This window comes from Perna viridis, chromosome 6 (assembly GCF_037379345.1).
Source record: "Perna viridis isolate PV_CMFRI_1.1 ecotype Kerala chromosome 6, ASM3737934v1, whole genome shotgun sequence".
Lineage (NCBI taxonomy): Eukaryota > Metazoa > Mollusca > Bivalvia > Mytilida > Mytilidae > Perna > Perna viridis.
Window position 1 is genome coordinate 84184 of NC_142450.1, and position 24934 is coordinate 109117.

The 24934-nt window shown below is 31.3% G+C and overlaps 1 long non-coding RNA gene across 9 annotated transcripts; it reads right to left on the reverse strand.

Annotated features, from left to right (window-relative positions):
• Positions 1-24934, reverse strand: LOC148613127 (uncharacterized). Of its 9 annotated transcripts, none has more exons than XR_015923266.1 (7): positions 24646-24934; positions 19927-20960; positions 9111-9142; positions 6635-6828; positions 5200-5277; positions 1693-3689; positions 1-1397 (listed from the first exon to the last, which is right to left on the reverse strand). It is a non-coding gene; the product is annotated as an uncharacterized LOC148613127 (long non-coding RNA). The 9 variants fall into 9 exon arrangements; XR_015923271.1 differs by lacking the exon at positions 24646-24934 and adding an exon at positions 12680-15583 and having other exon boundaries at positions 17522-20979; XR_015923273.1 differs by lacking the exon at positions 24646-24934 and adding an exon at positions 9393-9526 and having other exon boundaries at positions 17522-20957.

The following is a 24934-nucleotide window of genomic DNA, read 5'->3' on the forward strand; positions in this document are numbered from 1 at the left end:
TATTGTATCATTTTTATTATCATTATAATCAAATATTTTTGTTGATTCTATTGACATAGAACTTTCATCTTAGCCTTTACGTCTTCCGTGCGTGTTTACCTACAAAACAATTGAGTACTTGTCATTAAAAATGCGTATTAGAATTTGTTTTAAATTATAAACCATCTCAACAAATGTGTTCAGCCCTTTTTACTATTCCGGTGGAATTTAAAGTATCGTCACAACCACATTCATGGTAAATTTGTTTACCTGTTGTTTTTTTGAATGTTGGTTATTACTAGGGCTAGTACAGCAAATAAAACATCGAGGCAATTCCTTCAGTTTTAGAATCTTTTATATAGATAATGTTTTTTTTTCTCATTTTAATCCTAATTTCAAGAATAACATACATGTGAGCCCCGTTATCAACATAAAATCAGAGGTAACCAATTCATCTTCTGCTTTATACTTAGGCTTTTACCTAAACATAGATGCCAGGGACGTTTATAATCGACATTTAAATGAGAAACATAACAACTTTGACTTTTAAATTTCCCATTCCCCCTTCCTTATTGGCAAAATACTTTTAAATGTACATTGTAAAGTTTTCGATATTGTTTCGCACTTGTGATTTGTACACTGACTATCTTAGAAGAATTCAAGGGTACCGTAAAATAATATTCCAAGACAGGGATAAATTTAGACATTGTTGAAATCATTACCACTAACGTTTTGTGGCCTACATCAAAATTTGACTATCCGTTATTAAGTTATCCCACAAATGAGGGAAGAAATTTAGTTTTAAAAGTCTTACAGTATTGATGACAACCGATCGATCCTTTTATTATGTCCGGGGTTCGTTGGCGAAGTATGACATGAGCAATGTAACTTCCGTTTTATTTTTATCTTATCGCTAGTACTTTAGGTTTGTGTGAGTTGTCTTGTTATATTTTTTTTTCTATTTTTGAAATTCTTTAAGAGAAATGTGAAAAATGTGAAAACTTAACGACCCCCTGCAATTTATATCAATATATTTTCTTCATTGAAACCAAAATACCTCATGTAAGATGATGTTATAAATGTTATTTTAATATAAAATATTTTACTTTTATTGCATTGCTTGATACCTAAGAAACACTTGTTTAATGCAATGTTCCACCACGTTTTAACGTTTGGAGTTGTAAAATTTGGTTTCCCAACCTTTGTTATTATAAAAGACTTTTTTATCAGCTATTTGATTGTATCTTGTAACCTATTTTATGTGAATGATTTTTTTACTTCAAAAATGTTATTTATATACGTTATTTTAAGTGAAAAAGAATTTGAATATACTTATCTGCTTAACACTGTAACTGTATCTGATTTTTTATCTGATTTTTATCTAACCAAGACTGAATGCTCTTTCTGTCTCTATTTTGCTATAATGAAATTGAAAAAAAAAGATTTTCATTGGGAACATAATTTAAGCAATTTTATAACTGTAAATAATATGTAAAACCTATTTTGAGTCTTGAAGAGTGAATGAACCAACGATTACACAAATTTTGAAGAATAGCAGATTGGTATAAGTGTCACTAGATAATTCATAATAATGAAATAATGTGGACTTTTGTTTGATAGTCATAAATATTTATGTTTGTCAATTTCAACAAGATCTACTGAGGTTTTCTCAGAAAAAGCAGAATAAATCAGTTTTAATAGCATATACCATACCTTATGTAAGTGTGTAGCTTTATCAAAACACTGCTGATTCTCGATACGGCACATGTGATAATGTTGACATCCTATTGATAGTAATGTTGTGGCATACATTACAGGTGATTTCGAGAAAAAAATAACAAAAACACGTTAAGAAGATATCACACCTTCAGATCCTGAATTAATGAAATTGGTTTTGTAATACTACACTACACTGAACAATATTTCCTTCCAATTGCCAGAATATGCACAATATATTTTATATATGAATAAACACTATTATAGAAAAAAACTCACTTTACGACAAAGAAACCAAAAAATAAACTAAATGCTCCATTTCCAGGTTAACACTTATTAATTGCATTCATGTTGGACGATTATTTGTTTCCATTTCCACTTTCATACTTCTGTTTTCAAAGTGATCGATTATTTCTAAACAATAGACAATAGACATAAACAGAAATATACAGTCTGTAACCATCAGTTATTAATGTCGATAATAAAATAATTTGAAAATGTCGACTATGAAATATTTCAGCAAATAAATTGAAGAGCAACCACGTACTTCCATTGTATTCTGTCTAGGTACAGAATAACAAAATTTGTATTAAGGTTAAGTGTAGGAGAAATTCCGAAGATGTATTAATTAATTGAACTCATAGTTAAAATTGTATAACTGGATGTGCTTATGTTACGTATGATTGTACAGTTGTATGACTGTTGACTTAACTTTAACAGACAACGTGTCAGTCTATGAATTTCGGTTATATATCTTCCTTTTTTTGTTGCTATATAATTCAGATAAATGATATTAACACATTTAAGGCACAACAATATGCAAACATTACTTGTTTGCTTGTAAAATACAGAACATTCGTTTTGCTACATTACCAAAATTTAATCTATAGTTTTGAGCACTTCTTGCTACTAGTTGTTGTTCTGCTTTTTTATCATTTTTCTTCATCATTGATTTTATTTTTAGCAAGTTTAAATCAAAGTTTACATACCAAAATAAGTTACTTATATCTGCAAACTTTTTTACATGTCCATCTTTTATTGTTTAGATTTTTAAATAATTAGTATAGACATTAAAACAATTATAACTTTTTGTCGGATTCACCCTTATTAAAAAGAAATACACAATGAGAAATAACTTTAATTCGTGGATACTAATTTTTGTAGATTAGGGAAGAAACACAAGTTCGTGTTTTTCAGTTCGTGGTATTGAAGCTTTTAATATACATATTAACGGAAAGCTCCTTTCCGATGGAGACCAAATTTCGTTTGTGGTTTGGAATAACCACGTCACGTCTAACATAAAATTCAATGATTACGAATACATGTGATTACTTTTGCAAATGAAATCAATTACCGGTGGTTGCGATTATGAGTTACGATTACCCTATCCATGTTTGCTATTTATATTTGAAATTGCTTTTCAATACAAGCTGCCCCAACACTCATAAAACAGATCGGTCGGTAAAATGGAATTCTATCATAATATTTTGTTGACAAAAATTGTCGAAAAGAACAAATCTTATTCACATTCAAAGTAGGTTACTGTACACTTGAGTCGGTGATTTGTTTCAAAAGGAACTCTATCAGATGTTTACAATTAGGGAAGTAATTATAATGTCCTTTGACTACGCTGTGTATATACCGTTGTGTGTGAAGATATGTGTGACTGTGCCCGTACTCTATACATATTGACTGAGCTTTCTACATACCTTTGTGTTTGGAGATATGTTTGGAGATATGTGTTGAAGTGTGCATGCTCGATACATGTTAACTGAGCTTTCTACATACCGTTGTGTGTGTGTTGAGGTGTGCGTGCTCGATACATAGACGGTGAATTACATTCATTGCCATTTTCACAAAGAAAAATGAATATAAAACTATAACGAATTAGTCTTCGATGAAAATAGTAAAGATGTATTTTTATCATAAAATACCGAGTTACCCATCTGTTTTTCAGCAATAATCCGCCTTCTACTTATATCAAAGCTGTTTTTCTGTAAATAGTAAGATATTCTCAATACAAAATCACTACATACAGTCTTATAACTCAATATATAACTGTACCATAAGTTGTGCGTTCATTTTAATGAAAGGTCCAAATAGCCATTCTATAAGTTAAATAGTACACTATTAAAATGATTGAAAGAGTAATTAAATGAACCAAAATTCCCGCAAAATCAGACGAATGTAATCCTTGGACACAGACAAAACACAGAAAACAGACACACACATCAACGAACACAAAAAAAAACTCAAAGTAATCAAACAATATAACAAACGTAAATGAGCAACTCGGACTCCACTAACAACTGGGAGCATGGACCAGGTGCATCGGTTGGGTAAGTGTCCTCGGCTTTTCTAGAAACACCCGCCGAGTTGTCCATAAAAACTCAAGTCCGGGGTGTTCTGAATGAAAAGTCATCATGTTTTTCGTACATTTGGTCAATAGGTTTCCTTTACCGTCGATTTCTAAGTGTAGATCAAGATATGAGGCTGACTTGACAGTGTCTGTAATATCATTTATCTCAAGTTCTTCGGGGTAGATGTGACGTATAAAATCCCAGAAACTAGGATTGTTTCAACGATAAAACGTCATCTATATAGCAGAAATTGGGATAAAAGGATTCAACCAAACGATGTTTTTTTTTTCTTTCGGATCGGATTCACTATAAAGTCAGACTCATAAGAGTAAAGGAATAGGTCAGGAAGTGTATAACTATATAGTGCTCTTAATCGGTTTCAAATATCCTGGTAAGTTCATGTTCAGCCTGATCTTTTCAAAAAGTAAGATAAGTGTATTAAGACATTGTTTTCTTTATTTAAAAAAATTTGATAAATGATTGCCGTCGTCTTTAAACTATTCTGACAAAATACTGACCCGAAATCATTCAGAAATCTTGAGGTAATATAGGCGTATTAAGTTAAGATGTACCAGGTGAACATGAGTAGGCGTCCTCTGCTTTTCTAGAAACACCCGCCGAGTTGCTCATAAAATACAAAACAAATTAAGAAGCAAATCCGGGATGCGACGTCACCTAGTTTAAAAAAAGTTTTCGTTCCAACCTGGTGAAAGTACGGACACTGAATCACCTTGTTCTATATTTTTGGAAGGCGTGTTAAATTTTACAGAAGACCAGTTACATGGGTCCATTTTAAAATGCGGTCTTCCAAATTTTAAAATGTATAGAATTTTAATCACTGACAAAAATTTTACAAGTAATCTAAGTATCAGGTCATACACTACAAGAAGTTATGACGACATCAACGTCTACATTGCGTATTTAGATCGTCTCCGTTTCAAGTGTTCAAGTTTAGGTTGTTTTGCGAGTTTGATATATTTAAATCATATTACTGCTCACGCTTGGTATTTCTTTCTGATATGATGAGTACAGACATTGATATTTCCTTTCTGATAAAGTTTCGGACTGTACATAATTGTATTCACTAAATATGTTTTAAAAGTAAAATATGCTTATAATATAAACAAATGCTAAAATTTTTTACCAGTTCGTTACTATCTGTGGACAGTTACGCATTGCTACCTTCCATTTCTCCCATGTTGCTTTCTGAGATTTCCTACTCCTAAAATATTAGAGTATTAAGTTATGGTACACTAATTTTGTTGTTACCCTTATTTAACTGCTGATGAAAGACTCGATTGAGATTGAAGGTTTCGTTTAATTGTATGAGTCCTGTAACAAATTTTGCGAAACCTGATATTATTTAAGGTAATGTCATAGAATGCATCAAATATAAAAATGAATTGCTATATATATCATATATGCATGCCTTAAAGCATTAATAAAATGGTTAACATTTTAGCATTTGATTCGTTTATTTTTTTTCTGTGTGAAAATTTGGCAAATAATAAAACGATGTCAATTTATGGGCTTTCGTACACTTCGAAGTGGGTTAAGCTTTCAACGGGACTGAAATTCAATTACGATCAGCAGATATTATTGTTTTTTTAAGAATATTCCTATATACGCAATAATAAACCGAGTCCGGGATATACACGAAAGATCCGGAACACAGCTCCAATGCCATTCATATCAAAGGCTTGTAAAATATTAATTCATATCATTGATCTTCATTTAGTGAATACATCGCTTCAATATATTCGAAATATGATTTAAAAGAATTAATGGATATATAGTTCATTTTGGTCATTTTAATAAGAAATTCAAAGCAATATAATGTGCTTGTGCTATTTAAGGGGACTCGACAATAATGTCGTTGCATTTTATTATTTATTGTTCAATATTGTTTTATCAAGATTGTCTATTATTTGGAACTATGTTTTATCTTTCTATTAAAAAGAGATACAATTTGGACCAAGATTAAAAATATATAAGGTTAATCTCACTGTAAAATGAAAAGCTTTCGATATGTCTTTGATCTCGCGAAAGTTTTCAGAAACTTGACCATGGGAAACTTTTACAACCAATCAAATCTTATGCTATGAGGACTTTTCTTTAAATCCATACCAAAATTATCCATGCGTTAGGTAGCTGCATTAAAAACCTTATCGGAAGGCCTTTTTTGAATTGGCGCTCGTCTATACACTGTATCTATTATTTGGAAACGTCGAGCTATCGTGTTAGTGCATTCAGGAAGATATATATTTCATTTCTTTGGAAATCTTCAAGTAGAAATTTTAACCCTACGTTAATTTTTACTGCTTTGTAATATCAAATTCAAGATCAAATTCTCAAATTTCAAAATTAACTGATAACGGCGTATGTTGTATGGTGATTTTTCGTTATGTTAATTTAAATTTGTCAATTTCGGATACTTGTCCATTATTTCCAAGTTATCTACATCGCTTATAACATGATTCATAATTAAAAATAAAGGATATTGCCAGAATGTTTATAGTGTTTGACACGTGTAGGGGAGTTTCAATATTGTTACCAGATTATTACCAAACTGTACTCACTTGCAATTTGGTGAGTGCCGCTGACAGAGCAAGGCATTTCTACCCTTCCCAAACACCTGATGACACTCCCGGTTTTTTGTAGAAATTCATATTGCTAGTGCTTTAGTCTATTGCGTGACGTGTTGTTACCCTTATTTTCAGCTTTTATGTGCATGTATGTAGATCGTCTCCGTTTCAAGTATTCAAGTTTAGGCCTGGGATAGAAATCAAAATACTTTTGAGCTTTCTTTTTTATACATTATGTGAATAGTAAGTGATAATAGCATTCAGAATTTTTGTTAATCTGCTTGACAAAATTTCTGTGTATCAGTCAAAATTTCTTATCATATTTGAAATATGCAATAGTATTTTTTAAACAACTATCATATCAAACACAAGGCTTGTTTGTTATGTTTAAGTAAAATGCAGTAGGTATAACTTTGATAATTAAATTAAAGGTAAAACCAGTTCAATATCTATCATTCAAATAATGTCAAACGAATAAAACAATACCAACTGAGACAGTAATGACGTTCAAATTACATCAAACGAAAACAACTTATATCAACTCAACGTTAAAGACTAAATGTGACTCACAAATAACGAGCAAGAAATTTGTATCATGCTTCATTGACAAATATTTTATTTAAAAGTAAAACCGAAAAGTTTCTGTGTTGAAAACTAATAAACAATTGGACAAACGGGAGAGTTTACAAAAGAAAATCCTTGAGTAATCCTCATTAGATTCATATAAGAATCTCCAAATTGATGACCTCCATACCATATCTAATGTTGATTTAGATTAAAATCTAAAAAATGATGTCACAATACGAATATGTGATAATAATGGGGTGAAAGTTTTATGCAATTCAGCTATGCTAAAGAAATAAGGGGAAAGGGAAAGCTCTACCCCTCCCATCCAAATATTTATAGGGGATCAAGGGGACCAAGATTCTAGCGAAATTCAGGGACAAAAAATCAGACATGGAAAACGGACCACAAAACAAAGATCATAAAGTAACCAAAATGATATGTACAAAGCAGCATATGTAAATGAGCAACTCGGACTCAGGGAGCATGGACCAGGCATTGTTTTACTATATGAAATCCTCCAAAATATTCAGATCAACATCTTAAATATTAAATACTTCATGAGAATAAGTCATTAAAAGCTGTGAAAGATTCATCAATACCATTAATTAGTATAAGACGAGTAATCGATAAGAGAAAGGTTATCCATGCCCCCGTATTCACAAATGACAAGAGTCCATGCTTTGCCATGTGCGGTCGACATCTAAAATATGTAATGCACAACGAAAACATGTAATGAAGATTCAGCGAAAGTTTTTCTCAATTCCATTTACTGGTCCGGGAAATCTCGATAAGAGATTGGACCCCGATGTCCATATATGCATAAATGACAAAGTCAATATTTTGCTATGTGAAACACTTAATTGATGCGGTAGAAATCTAAAATATGAGTTGCACAACAAGAACAAGAAATGAAGATTCAGTGATTTAAATTCAATTTACTGGTCTCGGTGGGGTAATAGATACGAGATTAGACTACAACGTCCCCACGTGCATAAATGAAAAAGTCAATATTTTGCAATGTGAAACCCTATAATTGATTTGGATCAAAATCTGTAATATGTAACAGAGATTCCATGAACAGTTCATCCTATTTCATTAAGAACGACAAGTAAAGGATAAGAGAACGCCCTGTCATGAGTAACGGAAGAAGGAAAAGAATGATATAAGTGTAGACGGATGGATACCGCTATTTTTACATAGCCCTTCTTTGCAAATGGAGGTATAATACGTATGGCAAAAAAGGAAACTAAACGTTAATGACTCAGCAAATAAAAATATATTGCATACATATCTTTACATTATTGTCATCAAAATGATATCCAAAATAAAAAGTCATCGTTCATTTATCATCGCTTCGTGTATGTGTGTTTGTGCCTATGTTTCTTTTTTTTCGGATGCAATTTAGAAATGATAATGACAATAAAGCATTCTCATAATTTTTTTGTTCGAACAGATATGGATAAATAAAGACAAATGTCTGATGTAAATAGGATATAAAAAATATCAATAGAAATGATGGAAGTGATACATTGAATACAGTATTTGCATTTTGTCGTTTCATTTGATATTATTAGCTAATGTTGGTAGGTACCTTTGATACAGCCTTATAATCTTTTTTTTTCTGTAAATGTTCTTTGTGCTATTTGTATTTATGTGTTACCATACTACCTAAAGGAATGTGCTTTATTCAGATTACATTTTTCTCATACATTTAAAGAACATCTCTTTGGCGTAACCTCCCCTTGGCTGTAAATTTTCTAAAACTTTTCAAATCTATATGGACTCGATCGTGAAAACAGACATTGATATTGTCAATATACTGTTTCAAATTGTATTTGATTAAAGCATGCATTACATAAAACAAAAGGTCGATTTTCTTCGGGATAATTATTGGCCGTGTTACCTTCTATCTTCTTCCTTGTTCCTTCCTGAGATCTAAAACATAGAAGTAGAAAGTTACGTTAGACTGGTCATTTACTGTTTGTTACTTTGATTTTATTGATTTTAAATGATGATGTTTTACCTTGTGAACTGTTGAATATAAAAGATATATTATCAATATAGTTAGTTTCTAATACTCTTTGTCAAAGATTTCAGGAATTAAAAATAAAACCTGAAGAATATTGGTTCCCATGTAAGTACTTTAAAATATGGTTCAGTTTTCTAGAGCAAAACATTTACTCACAATTGAAGAGCTGAAATACCATGATTTCCCGCCATATTTCTGGTTCCCAGCAAATTCAATACTTTATGTGGTAAGTCTCACATTAAGTACCAGTTGTAGCATTTTTATTCGGAACTTCTGGTTTTTTTCTTTTACTAAAGGTAAAGAGCAGAAATGATGCGGCAAATCATGGTATTTCAGCTCGTCAATTGTGAGATAATAGGGAACATTTCAAAATAACCATAGAAACAAGATGGCGGATAAACAATACGTTCAGTGCAAAATTCTCGTAGAAAAAATAAATATGGAAATATTTCGATCTTGGAGGTAAGAACGAGAAATAATTGTATGAAAGTTGTAGTACAGAACGACATGAATTAAATGGCAATTTTTTTAAAGGAACTTATGAGTAACTTAAAAGATAATTAAAAAAAAAACTGCAAACAGGCCGAGGTGAATTCGAGTATAGTCATTTCTGTACATTGACACGTTGGAGTCCAATCTGTCATCCATTTCCCCTGAGCAGTAAATTGAATTTAAATTATTGAATTTTTATTACGTGTTCTCGTTGTGCATCTCATATTTTAGATTTCCACCAAATCAGTTTGGGGTTTCACATAGATAACCATGTACTTTGTTATGTGTGAATATAGGGGCATGGGAGACCTATCTCTCATTTAATACTACTCTATCCACAATAACAGAGTTAATGAAACTGTCACAGAATATAATAACATATTCCTATTATGCACTTCCTATTTCAGATATTGATTTGAAACTTTATGAGGGTTTCAAATAGCGAAACATTGACTTAGTATTTTATTAATGATACGACACAGTGGGGTGGGGTAGGGGCATCTCTTATCGTTATTACTCCTTCCCTTCTGAATGGTATTGAATGAAACATTCGGGGGATCTTTATTTCACGTTCCTATTATGATAACTTATTATAGATATTGATCATAATCAATATGGAGTATAGGGGTCAAGGTCGTGGCATCAAATTAAAGAATAAGGTACTAGTATCAAGATAGTGAGAATAGCTAACAGGTTTTCTAGTTTTTTTGTTTGTTTGTTTCTTTCTTTTAATTTTTTTTTTTTTTTTGTTTTTTTTTTTTTTTTTGTATCTCTGATTTTTTATAACTGCACCGATTTTCCAGTTGTTTATTTCAACTCAGTAACTCAGTTCAATTTTTATAATAAAATATATGTCAACGGAGCCTGATAGACACATCTTGCTATTTATTTGTTTTGAGTCACATTCAGTCTTTTACGATGAGTACCTTAAAATGTTTTCGTTGTCTGTGATTTGATTTGAATGTTATTTCTGTTGATTGTTTGCCCTTAATATATTATTATCACCTACAAATCAAATTACGTATAACAACAATAGCTTATGAGAAATTGATTTCTATCTCGGAATTGCTGAACCATATTTCAAAGTAATTAAACTGAAACCAATATTCTTCAGGTATTATTTCAATTTATCAAAATGTGACATAATGCAAATAATATCAGAATTTGTTCTTTATTTATCCATTCCTGTTCATACAACAAATTATGAGTATGCTTTATTGTCATAAAAGAATATGTTTGATTCAGATTTTAAATTTTAACAAAGTTCTTTTTGCGTAACCTCCCCTTGACTGTAAATTTTCTTCAAATATTTCCAACCTATATGGTAAAACCTGAAGAATATCTGTTCCAATGTAATTACTATGAAATATGGTTCAGTTTTCTAGACAAGTCCAAGATAGAAATTGCAATTCTCATAGGCTTTCTTTGTTATACATAATTTGATTTGTAGGTGATAATAATAATAAGGGCAAAACTGCGACAGAAATGACGTTCAAATTACAGCCAACGTAAACACATTTAAGCTACTTATCGTAAAAGACTAAATAAGACTTAAAACAAATGATGTGTCTATTACGCTTCATTGACATATATTTTATTATAAAAGTTAAACCGAGATGTTACTGTGTTGAAAGCAAAAAACTAATTGGGGGAGTTAAACAAATCAGGAATAAAAAGGAAGAAAAATCTGTGAGCAATTCTTACTAGCCATGACATGACCTTAACCACCATTTTGATTTAGATCTAAATCTAAAATATGATGTAACAATAGGAACATGTAGTAAAGATCCTGCGCAATGTTCATTCATTTCAATTCAATGGTGTATGAGGAGTAAAGGAAAAGATATATCCCCATGTCCCCATATCTATAATGACAAAGTGAGTGTTTTGCTTCGCGAAACCCTCACCTTGATTCAGATCTACATCTTCAATAGAACGTGTGCACATTGAAAATGTGTAATAAAAATTCGGTGAAAATTTCACTCAATTCCATTTGGAAGTGTGTGAAACCGCCAAACTGAATTGTATCAAAACTGGTATATGAGGTGCACAATTGATATAAGTCATAAAGATTAAGTGAAAGTTTCATTCAATTCCATGCAATCGGGTTCGGAGAGTAACGGTCCCGTCTCCTTATATTTACCAATTACAAGTCAATGTTTTGATATTTGATACACTAAAATTAGTGCCTATCAAATAACTCATATCAAGTCAAATGGGTAAGACAGCTTTGTGAACTTTACGTTTTTTTTTTTTCGATATATTACAATATAAAGAGGCAGCTCAAAATTGCCACCGGGTTTATTTGGTAAATTAAGTATTCAGAAACTCCATCGTGTATACCTTTTTGTCAGAAACAGAAGATCAGAAATTCAAAAATACAACGTTTTCTGGAAGCGTATGGAACGTCTTTAAACCTTGATTTAAAGTTCTTCAGGCAAGGACGGCATATTCAGAAGTCACATGATCTTGCAAACTTTAATATTTGCATTATATGCTGGAATAGTTGGTATAGTTCTGCTTATGAAAGGACATTTATCTTTTCAAGGTCAAAATCGTATAATTTATCTTTCTTTCATCTTGCTCCACGAAAGAGATGTCAATTCAACTTTCAATGATACTGTCTGCAGTGAAAGACGGACAACAAGCTAGTTACACAACCACCTACACACACTCTTAGCGGCATAAATTATATTTGGATACCTACATATTCTAACGATTTATTTGAAAACCTAAATTGCCGCATTTTTTTCTTTTTCGAAAATTAGTTCTCTTCAAACTTTTGACTTTTCAACACATTATACTAAGCTGCCACATGATAAATTGAAATCTCGTTTAAAAGGACTTATTCGCAAATGTTATGTTGTTCTAGGTTACAAATCCACATATCTTTCTAAAACATCTCGAAGGATGAAGTTAATATAAATGTTCATGTATTGTCCATTAACAACCTTTGTTTTTGTAAATAATTCAATATCAGCCAGAGCATGAGATGAAGAAGACTGCAGAAACAGCTTGTACAGTATCTTGTTGGACCTTTAGTTCGAATTCGACAACAGAGATCATCCCAGGACTCAGATTTCTGATAAAAGAGATGACCTAGATATGAAATTATAAAGCGACCTTACCTGCAGTAATATATAACTATATCTCCTGCCTGAGGTGTTTATATTTTACATTTTATATTTGCCACGCTGTGCAAGTACTAACTGATCTTATTTTTTGAACGCCGTACATATCTGCGTAACAGCTTCCTGAATCGGGGATATGAGGAAATGCGTCTCTAAAAGACTTTAACCATTTTTTTTCAGATATCAGTCTTTGGTTGAAAAATACTCAGGTCTTTTTTGTAAAACAATGAGAAATTGTTGCTTTTTGTAAATTATGCTATGAACTGATATGACTACTGATTGTCTGATAATGACACTATAGCATGCAAATGATTTTTAATTACCAGCGATATATTCACGCTGCACTTGACTTTTTATGAGCAACTCGGCGGGTGTTTCTAGAAAAGCAGAGGACGCTTACCCTACCGGTGCACCTGGTCCATGCCCCCAGTTTTTTTAGTGAAGTCCGAGTTACTATTTTGCTTTTGTTACTTTGTAAGTATGATTTTAGTTACTTACTTTATGTTCTTTGTTGTGAATGTCTGTTTTCCATGTCTAGTCTTTGTCCCTGGATTACATTCTTTGGATTACCGCTATAATCTTGGTTCCCTTGATTACTCTTTCGCATAATCTATAACCGCCTCCAAAATACTTGCTGCGCCTTTTCGAATTGTGGGACATGCAATATCACTTTTAGAAGTCCTTTCCTTTTGAAAAGTGACTTCCAGACCAGAGATTTGAATTACGATTAAATGCTAAGGTCTTGCAATACTTGTTCATAGTTGAAAATTATGCTCAATGGAGTCGTAATAGTGGGAAACAATAGGCCTACCTCTGCGTAACGGAAGGACGGACGCCCCTTTTTACTGTACCACCTCTCCCTTTGCAAGTGGGGTATAATTATAAAATTTGTGATCTGCAAATAATGGTGTTGTTTGTTTTGTTTGGAGAAAAACCCGAGAGTGAAATAATAGAACACGTGAAGTTTCGAATTTTCTTAACAAAGAACATTCGATAAATCACTGCATGATACATATATATTATTTCTTCTATATTAAGATATAGTATGTGTACATTAATCAATACGTTTTGTGTTTTCTTGCTAATTCATGAGTAAGGTTTACTTATTTTCATCATCATCCATGTTGTTATCGGTGATCTAATGATACAAGGAATCCTTCTATGTTGATATTTTTAAACTTGTTACTTTAATTTCACATTTGTTCCGCGATGGAGATAGGAAATAATGGAAGTATATGAAGATTGTAGATGAAACCGAAACAAATCGTTTCAGTAGGGACTTCAACAGTATTTCATTTACGGAATATGTATATTTGTTTTTGCTTTTTCTCGTCAAAGTATTAATCTGTGTAGTCAACTAATACTTAGGTATGGTCTACTACTTTCCACTTGATAGATATGAAGAATCTTGTGGTTGAATTTAAAGAATATAATGAATGCCAAAAATGAAAATTTGTTATGAGACACGGCAAATCTGACTATGAGTATCAAACTGAGTATCTAATGATGTAAACGAGTAAACGAATTCATCAAGGAAAGGATAATGGATCTATGTGAAAGGAGCAGAGTGGAAAGTTTACGTTATGGCTAAAACAAAAATCACTATATTTCTTAACTCAAAAATCTGTAACAGCGTATGACTTTCGCAACGATTTGGTTCAAGTTACTTTGGTCCCTTTTCATATTTGATTTGTTTGGTTTTTGTTTTTGTTTTGTTTTGTTTTGTTTTTTTACAAAAATCGGTAGCACACGTAGAATTTAAAAGACCTGTAGACCATTAGATCTATAAGAAGTTTTGCCGATGAAAACGATTACAAAAATTTTGCATCGACCATGTATATGCCATTCGATGAAGTTTATTTTTCATCAATAATTTGTTTAAATTTTGAGGCAATAACTCTAACAAGAAGTTGTCCGACAATTTTGACTCCATGAAGACTTTGGTAGGACTATCATGAGGATCATTTCATCAATCAAAAGTTTCATTTTATCTATTATAGTTTTCAAGATATTGACTGAAAACTGCACAAAACGTAAGTTGTTGTCTTTCAAGGGCAATAACTCTTAAATGGAGTCTTCTGACAACTTTGTTCTCTGGAGACCTTTGTATGCCTTATAATAAGAATCATTTCAGCAATTGAAATGAAAGTTTCATTCTATCTATCATAGTTCTCAAGATATAGGCTGACAACTGTTAAAAAAGTCATTTTTCACATCTCAAGGGCAATAACCCTTACATGGGGTCGTCTGACAACTTTGATCCCCGGAGACTTTTGTAGGCCTTAAAATAAGGATATTTCAGCAATTAAAAGATATTTGCCAAACCTAACGGTTATGGAGATATACGCAAAAAACTACTGTACGACTCCTATGTTCTATTTTGAGTAAAGGCGGCGATTTTTTTAACCGATCAAAAATCCAAATAGTTATTTTGTTAAAAATACCCTAAAAAATAAAAATACTTTCATTGAATTCTGTACAGTTGTTTCTGAGGAGAATATTTTTGAAAGTAATAACATCAAAAACAGCAAAAAATGTCCAAAAAGGGCAATAACTTCAACATGGGTCAACAGATTTTCACCAAATTTGACCACTGATGCATGTAGATCTCATCATGCTGAATTCTTTCACACAATGTCAGAATTTGGCTAATCCTAACGGTTTTGGAGATCTATGCAAAAATCTGCTGTCTGACCCCTATTTTCTATTTTTAGTGACGGCGGCCTAAAAAATAAAAATTACAACTCTCATTGAATTCTGTATAGTAGTTGTTGAGAATAAGATGTTTGCAAGTAAAATCTATTAGTTTCAGAGGAGAAGATGTTTGAAGAAATTGTTAACGACGACGACGACGATGGGTGCCAAGTGATGGCAATAGCTCATATGGCCTTCGGCCAGGTGAGCTAAAAAGTACATATTTGTATATGTTTCTGCATTCAATGACATGGAAATTGTTGAATACATTCAGAATAATAATGAAAGTATAAAGATTGAGGTACATTTACAAATGAAATTAGCCTCCTTATTTTAGTGAAAAATTGATATTTGGGTCACGGAAAACTTACTGAAATAAAGTATTAAACCTAAAGTTTAATTCCTCATATTTATAACTTTTCTATACTGCAAATTTTTTTCATAAACATTGCTTGTTTTCTTATATTTTATAAAATCAGTAAATTACCCATACCATGTGAAAAACAAATGTGCCAATGTAGACCTTGATATTCTCAAGCTTTTTTGCCTACTTTATCAGAAATCTTGAAGATTTGGTGCGTCTATACTGGCGTACATCAAATTTGACAAAATAATCAATATTGTATCAAATTTAATTTATTTTTGCAAACACTGGGATTGTCTTCTTCACTCAATTTTTCAGAACTCAACCAGAACTAAATAAAAATTCGTATATGATAATGTTGACAACATTATTGATTCCTTAACAAAAATATTGGTAAGTAACGTTATATTGACATGTTCAAAATTTAAACTTAGTAAGGACCAAAAACACCCCTAAGTGCATTTGGTCCTTTGAGAAATAGCGATTATTCTGGTGGCAGAATATTCAAAATTCAAATAAGTTAAAAATGTACCAAGACTCGTTTCTGAATGGTTTTGTAACAAACTTACACTTTTTTCATAGTCTTGCATTCAAGACAAGAGTATTTCATATTGTGGTAGCTAAGTACATGTTATTGAGATTACATTCACTTTAACTTCCTAAAAGTAAAACTTTTTACTTTCAAACTTTGTTTACAGTGTTTCAAGGTTAATGGGAGATAACTCTTTACCCGGGTCCTATTAAAAACATGATTTTGACCCTGATTCATTATCGCAAACTGTGTAAATGGTGATTTAATTATGTGATTAAAGTTTTAATTCAGATCCAGTGGGTGAATTAAATTTAATGACACGATCAGCATTTTATGATTCATTAAATTTAATGACATCAATTTAATTACATAATTATTTTTAATTAATTGATTAAGATATTTTAATTACTAATGAAGATTCATGACAAGTTGAACAGCACCCCCCAGAATACTATTTTGTTAAGGACAAGTTAAATCTTATCTATCCAAATGAACTTGCACCTTTCTTGGTTTAGATATTACACTAAAAATGGTTATCTGCATATTTAAATTTAAAACAAAAGAAATGTTTATGATTTTAACTGTTACAAAGTACAAATAAAAATACATCGAAATACACAAGATAAATTGCAACATATGTTTTACACATGTTTCTGAAACATGTGAAAAACATGTTTCCAATTAAAATATGAATACTCTCTCATTGAAATATTAAAATGTAAACAACAATTTCCCAGATAATTTCAATTATTACAGGCATATGTTTTCATTTGAATTGGGTCAAAATGTGCAGTTCATGAGTTTTTATAGACAAAAATAGATATATTTCCATTCCGGTCCTAAACATACGTTTCCATATGTTTTGAAACATATGTTCAATTCTCCCTGTGAATATGTTCAAGTTTTATCTGCTTCACATTGCATTCTTTTACACAACACCAAATCCTGATAAAATATAATGATTTTTAGTGTAATACAGTTCTTAATGTCTGTTTTTTGCAACACTCAACTCATAATCCAAAATAGTACATTACGAATATTGGGAAGCATTTAAATTTAAAAAAGAACTTACCTTATACTTAATGAGGACCAGAAACTCTACAAGTTCCTGAAAGTATTACTGCTTTACATAACAAGTGATATTGTCTGTATCACAAATTAAATGGTATCAAACTAGAATGTTGTTGAACTAAGCATGTGATTGGTTGGTTTACTCAAGTGGTTTACGCCTTCATAATGCAAAATGTAAACTTGATTGGTTGAATCGTCACATTGACAGATTGAATTACATCAGACAGGCAAAAACTTTGCAATTACACATTTTTAGTAGAAGACTAAAACCACACTTTTCAGCAGAATTCAAGTGGCAAAAATTAATCAATTATTTTTACAAACGTTTTGTTTATATTAAAAATATATAAAAAAAAAAAACGTGCAGATTTTTTTTGTGTAGATTAAATTCCTACTCACCCTATATAAATTCCTATTCTCCCTTTTCACCTTATATAAATTCCTATTCTCCCTTTTCACCCTATATCAATTCGAAACTCTCCATTTAAATTTACAATCGGCTCATACGTTCAGGTGAATAATTCAACTAATTATTGTTTTTATTTTGCACTATACTGCACAATTTTACATAAGGCAACGCTTTCTATAACCAATGGTTAATTAATTACGACTCCCATTCCCCTTACCCCATTGTCCTATTCACAATTGAATCTTTCTCGATTACGAAGTATTTTCCATTCGAGCAATGCAGCTTAGCTACACTGTAAAATTGATCGATGTCAAGGCATAGACAGGTTGTTAAGGAATGACATTCAGTTTTTAGTTTATAACTGTAGCAAGTTATTTGCAATCTTATTTTAACTTAATATTTTTGGATACTATATTTATTTGCATGTTAACCAATGTTGTAATCCTTGCTTGTACAAGGTTTATAATATATCACTTCAACACAAAGCCAACATTATCAGCTATCTTCAAAGCTTTAAAGTTGACTTATAAATTTTGTCATAAAAAATACATACATTAGATTAGAAAATGTCAATATATTTTTGGAGTACGTTGCAAAGCATTGAGTATGACAAAGTTATCGGGCCAAGTCTGTCGGAGTACAGTTTATCAAACATGTAATTAATATTCAAAAATAATTATCTTTCTTAAAGAATAATCAAGGGAACAGACATTTATATTGTTGTGTATGTCTGTTTTCTGGTCCATCTGCACCATGAAAATTGATTTATTCAACGGGTCATAGTTTTCGTTTCCTCGTTTGTCTACCCCGGACTTGACTTCTTTTCCATGTCTGGTATTTGTCCCTGGATTACATTCTTTTGATTACCGCTATAACCTTGGTTCCCTTGATTACTCTTTCAATCAGCAAACAGTGTTTGGAAAGATGCAAAAAAAGTGTTTTTCAATTATTCAAAAAGATATTTTGGAAAAAACCTATAGGTGGTAAAATTACGAGCAGTATGTTTATAAACCATCTTTCAAAGGGGGGATGGCTGACGGGAAAATGTCCTATAGGAATGTAATGGGAATTTTTAGTTGTTTTTTTTTTCTTTTTCTTTTTTTTTTAATACAAGAAAACAAAGTTCGGAGCCCCCGATTTTCTTATTGAAATATGAATAATATGAGATAAGTGTTCATAAGTGTTCACCAATACTTCAGTAATAAGTGAAACTGGAAAATTCCCTACAGGATCTATTTATTTTTTTTTTTATTATTTATTTATTTATTTTTTATTTTTTTAATCGCCAATACTTAGGCTCAGTTATCTTTAATTTAAGTTCGACTTAAAGTGTGACTTATATTATTTATTGTAAAATTTCACATTTTTTTCGTCTAATTTAATCTTAAATAGAAAAATCTATCTCTGAAAAGCACCTTAAAATCTCATTCAAATGTTATATGATACGATATATCTCAAACATGGGAGGATTTATTTCTGTTTCTTATTTTAGAAACGGAATATTTCATAGAGGGGAGAAATCTATCTCTATTTTAAAGCTTTACACATATAACTACATTATTTTTTTATAAACGAATGATTTTTGCCAAATTGCCTTATTTTTCTTTTAAAGTAGGTCTGACAAATATATCAACAAACAGTCGACAATAACTTTCAATTGTTCCGAGAAAAGAAGGTGTGTACTCTCGTTGACTTGCGTAAAATTCATGTGTACAAGTTATTAAAATATATCAATGTTTTTGAGTAGAGTTCACAATTCAGATTGTTAACAAAGTAATGCGTAGTTTAAGTTAATGACGCTCTCTATATTATTCCTGTGTTAGCTGAAACATAATGTTAATAGGTACTACGATATTAATCAAACATGGACCATATTCAGATTTTTGATTATACATCTACAGTCAAGAAAAACAGTAATACAGTTTTGAATGTCCGTCTTATGCAGACATAATACATTTTGAATATCTGGAAATAACAAAATGGATATAAGGACTTACCTTATGATAGAAGACAACCAGAAACTTTACAGAAGCATGAAAGTATCACTGCTTTATTCAACAAGGGATAATGTCTGTATCACAAACTCACTGTCATTAAACTAAAATCTTAAACTAAAATCTTGTTTAACTTAGCATGTGATTGGTTGGTCTATTTATGTGGTATACGCCTTCATATTACACAATTAGTTGAAATCGTTATCACAATTGATAGTTTTCAGTCAGGTTGAAAAATTAGATATGAAAATTTCCATTTAAAATTTGAATATATCAGTGCTACCATGGTATTGTGGAGGCAATATTAACACATGATTTGTATATTAGTCTCTTTTCTTCTGTTGATTCCGTTTTGTCAATACTTGTTGAAGTATACCACTTGACGGAACGTGAGACAAAAATGATTGGTTGCTCATAGCTTTTTAGTGCATTGAATACGCATATTGCTTTCTTTATTTCGTTTTTAAATTTTCTTTTTTGAAAGACATATCTAATTGTTTTATTTTTTTAATGGAAAAAATTGAGTTTACTAAAGAAAGATAATTTCATATCTTCTAATAGGCGCTACAGAGCCTAATATACCCTCATCCTTTGGCAAATATGCTAATTTTCTATCAAATACGCCAAAATGTTGCACTTTTGGAACATTTTACTTTTTCAATTTTGAGTGTCTCCACCAACTTGACCAATAATTAGTGTTTTTGTTTTGATTGAAGTCTAAATCAGTTAAGATAAACCTTGGTCTAGATGCCGGTGACCTTTACAAAAACGTTTGTTATAAAAAATGGTCTCCGTCATAGCTTCTCCTCAGGTTGTTGAAATTTGCTAACCCTTGTGCATGACCAATACTGCAAGTGTTATCAGTAAAAATCGGAATGGAAAAAACTAAATGTCTATCTTTTCATTTAGTTACATTAAAAACATACCATCATGCGTCAAAGCGATTAAGGGAACAAAGTACTTTAGTTCATTCATGATTCATCTTGTTTTCCATCATCTTGTTTTTCATTATTACTACTTCTGCATTGATGTTATTCCTGGTGGATAAATCATCGATAAAGATATTTTTAACTACAAGGATGTAATAAATATTTATGGTATCTTATGTTACTACCTTAACGACAATAATGCAATAAAACAATTTAACTATCCATTATCTAAATTCTTCCTACAGACGTTCTAATATCAAGTACAACTATTTCCAGAAAGATAGAAATTGAATTTAGTTACTCACCGCCAATTATATAATCCATAAGCATTTGAAGTGAAAATAAATCACAGATTGTTTTATTAAAGTATTGTGGAAAATGTATATTTTATGTGTCGACGCGTGATTTCTCCATCCTATTAAAACATGCATGCAAGTTCATGATGATTGCTACAGACCCCTTCGAATTTAACATAAATCTTTCATTAAAGCTTATCTGAAAAATGCATAGTACAAAAAGTCAGTACATTTAATTTGGAAAGTTTTAGAATGATAAATTAGAGATTAAAACTCCATAGCCTGGAGCGAATTTAATGTTACAAAGCATGAATCGAACAGTTGTGAAAACGAATGGGAAGTCATTGCCTTATTTCATAATTTAGTTTCCGTCGATTTAAGCGTAAAATAGTAAGAAATATGGCTGAGATAGCAGAGTCTTAGGTGTCCTTGTTTTTTTAGGTAAATACGATTGAGATAATACCAAATCGAGATTTATTCGAAACTAATTGATCATTCACAAATGTAAGAAAATAGTTTTGTATATTATTGTTCTTTCCTTGCATAAGTTTTACTATAAAGACAGCGCCATACAAATGAGATATGGTTTGGAGTGTTATGTGTCACAGTGTGTCTATTGGTAAAAGAAATATGTCCACCACAATAAAAAATATTATCAATCAAACAATTAAGCACTTTGTGAACATTTTCAGAATATTTTCTTTCATAGCAAGGAGTGTTTGCAGATTGACGTATTGGTACCTTCTTCCGTTTTCAGGAAATAATGAACATTATATCATCTTGATTGCTCTTGTAGAGTAATGATTTCAGAGGAATTTCTTTAATTCATAAATACTTTATTTTTTCTTAGGAAACACAATGATGATAACATTTCATGGCACCTTTGACAATTCTACGTATAAATGTCAATCTAAAGAAATAAGTTTATACAAAAACTTATCAAGTGAACCAAGGTTCGAGCGAAAATCAAAAGAATAGATTCCAAGAATAAAGACTAGACAGAGAAAATAGACACAACAAAAAACATGAAGTAACTAAAATAACACGTACAAAGAAACAATACTAAATGAACAACCAGAACTCCCTTTTGTTACTTTGTATGTATGATTTTAGTTACTTTACGTTCTTTGTTGTGTATGTCTGTTTTCCATATCTGGTCTTTGCCCCTGATATACATTATTCTGATTACCGCTATAACCTTGGTTCCCTTGATTACTATTACATTATTTTCAACATAATTAGTTCATCGAAAATATATGTGCGTACGATTTTGTAGACATTAGTCATTATAATTTTACAGTAAACTTATGACTCAATTCTATTGCAACTAAACAGTAAATAATATTTGTGTCTTGTACATTAATCTTTGAAACAGATAAAATGATTGTGTTCAGAAAACTGTATTTGTCTTGTTTTTTTACAATTTAGCCGGAAGACAAATTAGGAAAGACATTCATTGTTTAACTCATTCATTTTTTTTTATCGTGTTTCACTAACAACCCACGTTTAAGAGTGAAATAATTGACGTGTTTATGTCAGTAATATTATATGCCAACGAAGCAATTTTGGTTAATAAATTATGATACGATTTCAGAAAACGACGGTTTTATGATTTTTATGTGGTTTAAAATTCTCAAAGTCATAGGCTGACCTACTTTAGTTACAAGAAATTATCCCGTATAAACACAGATAAAACTTCTATTGTATCATTCATCAAAGTTATCACTATCAAATCAACCATTTGTTTTTTTTCTGATTTATGAGAACACCTGTATACTATTTAGTCTGCATCAACGGTTATCTAGTCCAACAAGACATACACAACAAAGAACATAGAATAACTAAAATCATACATACAAAGTAACAAAAGCAAATGAACAACTCGGACTCCATTAAAAAACTGGGAGCATGAACCAGGTGCACCGGTAGGGTAAGCGTCCTCTGCTTTTCTAAAAACACCCGCCGAATTGCTCATAAAAAGTCAAGTCCGGGGTAGACGAAAGAGGAAAGAAAAACTATGACACGTTTAACAAATCAGTTTTCAACGAAAAAAAGCATACTTTCAAACAGAAAATGCTCCAAATCTTTTATTGTTAAAATTTTTGAGTTTCTTGTCGAAACAAGTTTTGCGTGAATTATGAAGACAAATGTTCTAACAGATCAATTAAATACTATGGGAACAAAATATGCACCACTCTTTGCCAATCTGTTCCTAAATTCGTATGACACCAGATTTTTTTACAAAGGCAACTACTAAAAGAAGGGGCGAGTCGCCAAGTCCTATAATTTCAGTTTAGGTTCTGTGACATAGATCACTAGTTCTAAAAATTACTTACATCTAATCTACATAAATGATCTCAAAATTAAACTAATACATCTTTTTATGCTTCATACCCAGACTTTAACTTAACATTTGAAATTGAAGCTTTATGACAACCGTAATGAATTTTTCCTTCCAATTCTAAATTTCAACAACCAACATGTCCATCCTAATAAGTAAGTATTTCACTGTTCATCCGTTACCGTGGAGCCTGTGATCTGCACACGTGTTATCCTTGTAGAACTTGGATAATATTAAATAATCTTCTAAAGCAGGAGTACGTTCAGATTGTGTTAATAATATAACAACAGAAGGTTTGTGGTCGTCGTCACAATTTTTGGACCGATATGATGTTTTTATTCTAAAGCTGAGATAAGGTATTGTCAAGAAATTAACACTAGCTGAGGTAGTGTAGTTCTTCACAATAGTATTTTCACAAAATACAGTTGCTAATCACACCACTATCTGAAATTACCCCGGAATAAATTTTATTCCTCGTGATATCCTAAAGCTGTGTCAGTTTTTCGCAGAATTAACATTTGTATTGCTACTTGATCAATTTTTTTAAGGGATCCCTCTGTGACACGTTTGGGCAACATTATTATTATTTCCAGATTATACTTACTTGTAATGTGACGGATACCGATGGTGGAGTATGAGTATCATTTTGGAGCACCTAATGCACACCAGTTTTAGGCTATGTACTTGAATTTTGATGTACCTGAACTTGTCCATTATTGTAATTTCGGTATTATTGACGATGTTAAAAATATTTAGAAACGGATGTGTTATAAGCAATTTCCAATTTAAATGTTGATTACCTCATACTAGGTGTATTTCTCTCAATTACTGCCGAGGGTTTACATTATTCAACATAATAGAACAAAGGATCGTATTTTGATGTTTGAGACGTGCACGGTGTATAAAATAAAATCTCATGGACGTCTTACAGTAATCATTACATAATTAAAAAGAATTGTATGATATTAAAAGTTGAAAAAAATTACTCAATAGATACTTAAAATTAAATCTTTTTTACATAATAGAACACGCCATGACTGAGATGCTGAGATGAAGTGGATCTGTAACTTAAACTCATTGATATGCTATACACTTTATCCAGTGGATATAACAGATTTAGAGGTCTTTTTAGTACTCTCTTATTAGGAAGCATTACCTTGCAAGACCTAATTTGTCCATCGCTACTTTCACATAAGTCTTTTATTCATCTAATTTTCCAAGTTCCACGGGGTAAGTTATCCTTTATAAGCACAGCATCACCTATCTTTGCTTCATCACTACTATTTATTCTAAGACATTTGAGCTTCGAGGCAGCTCTTTCTCGGAGATTCAGCAGATAGTCATCCCTCCAAGCTTTTCAAAATGAGTTTAAGTGTTTTTGTCCCTTTTTCCACGTCAAAAGTAGTTTCTTTGAACTGCTTATCTTGGGTAAGTAGTCTGGATTA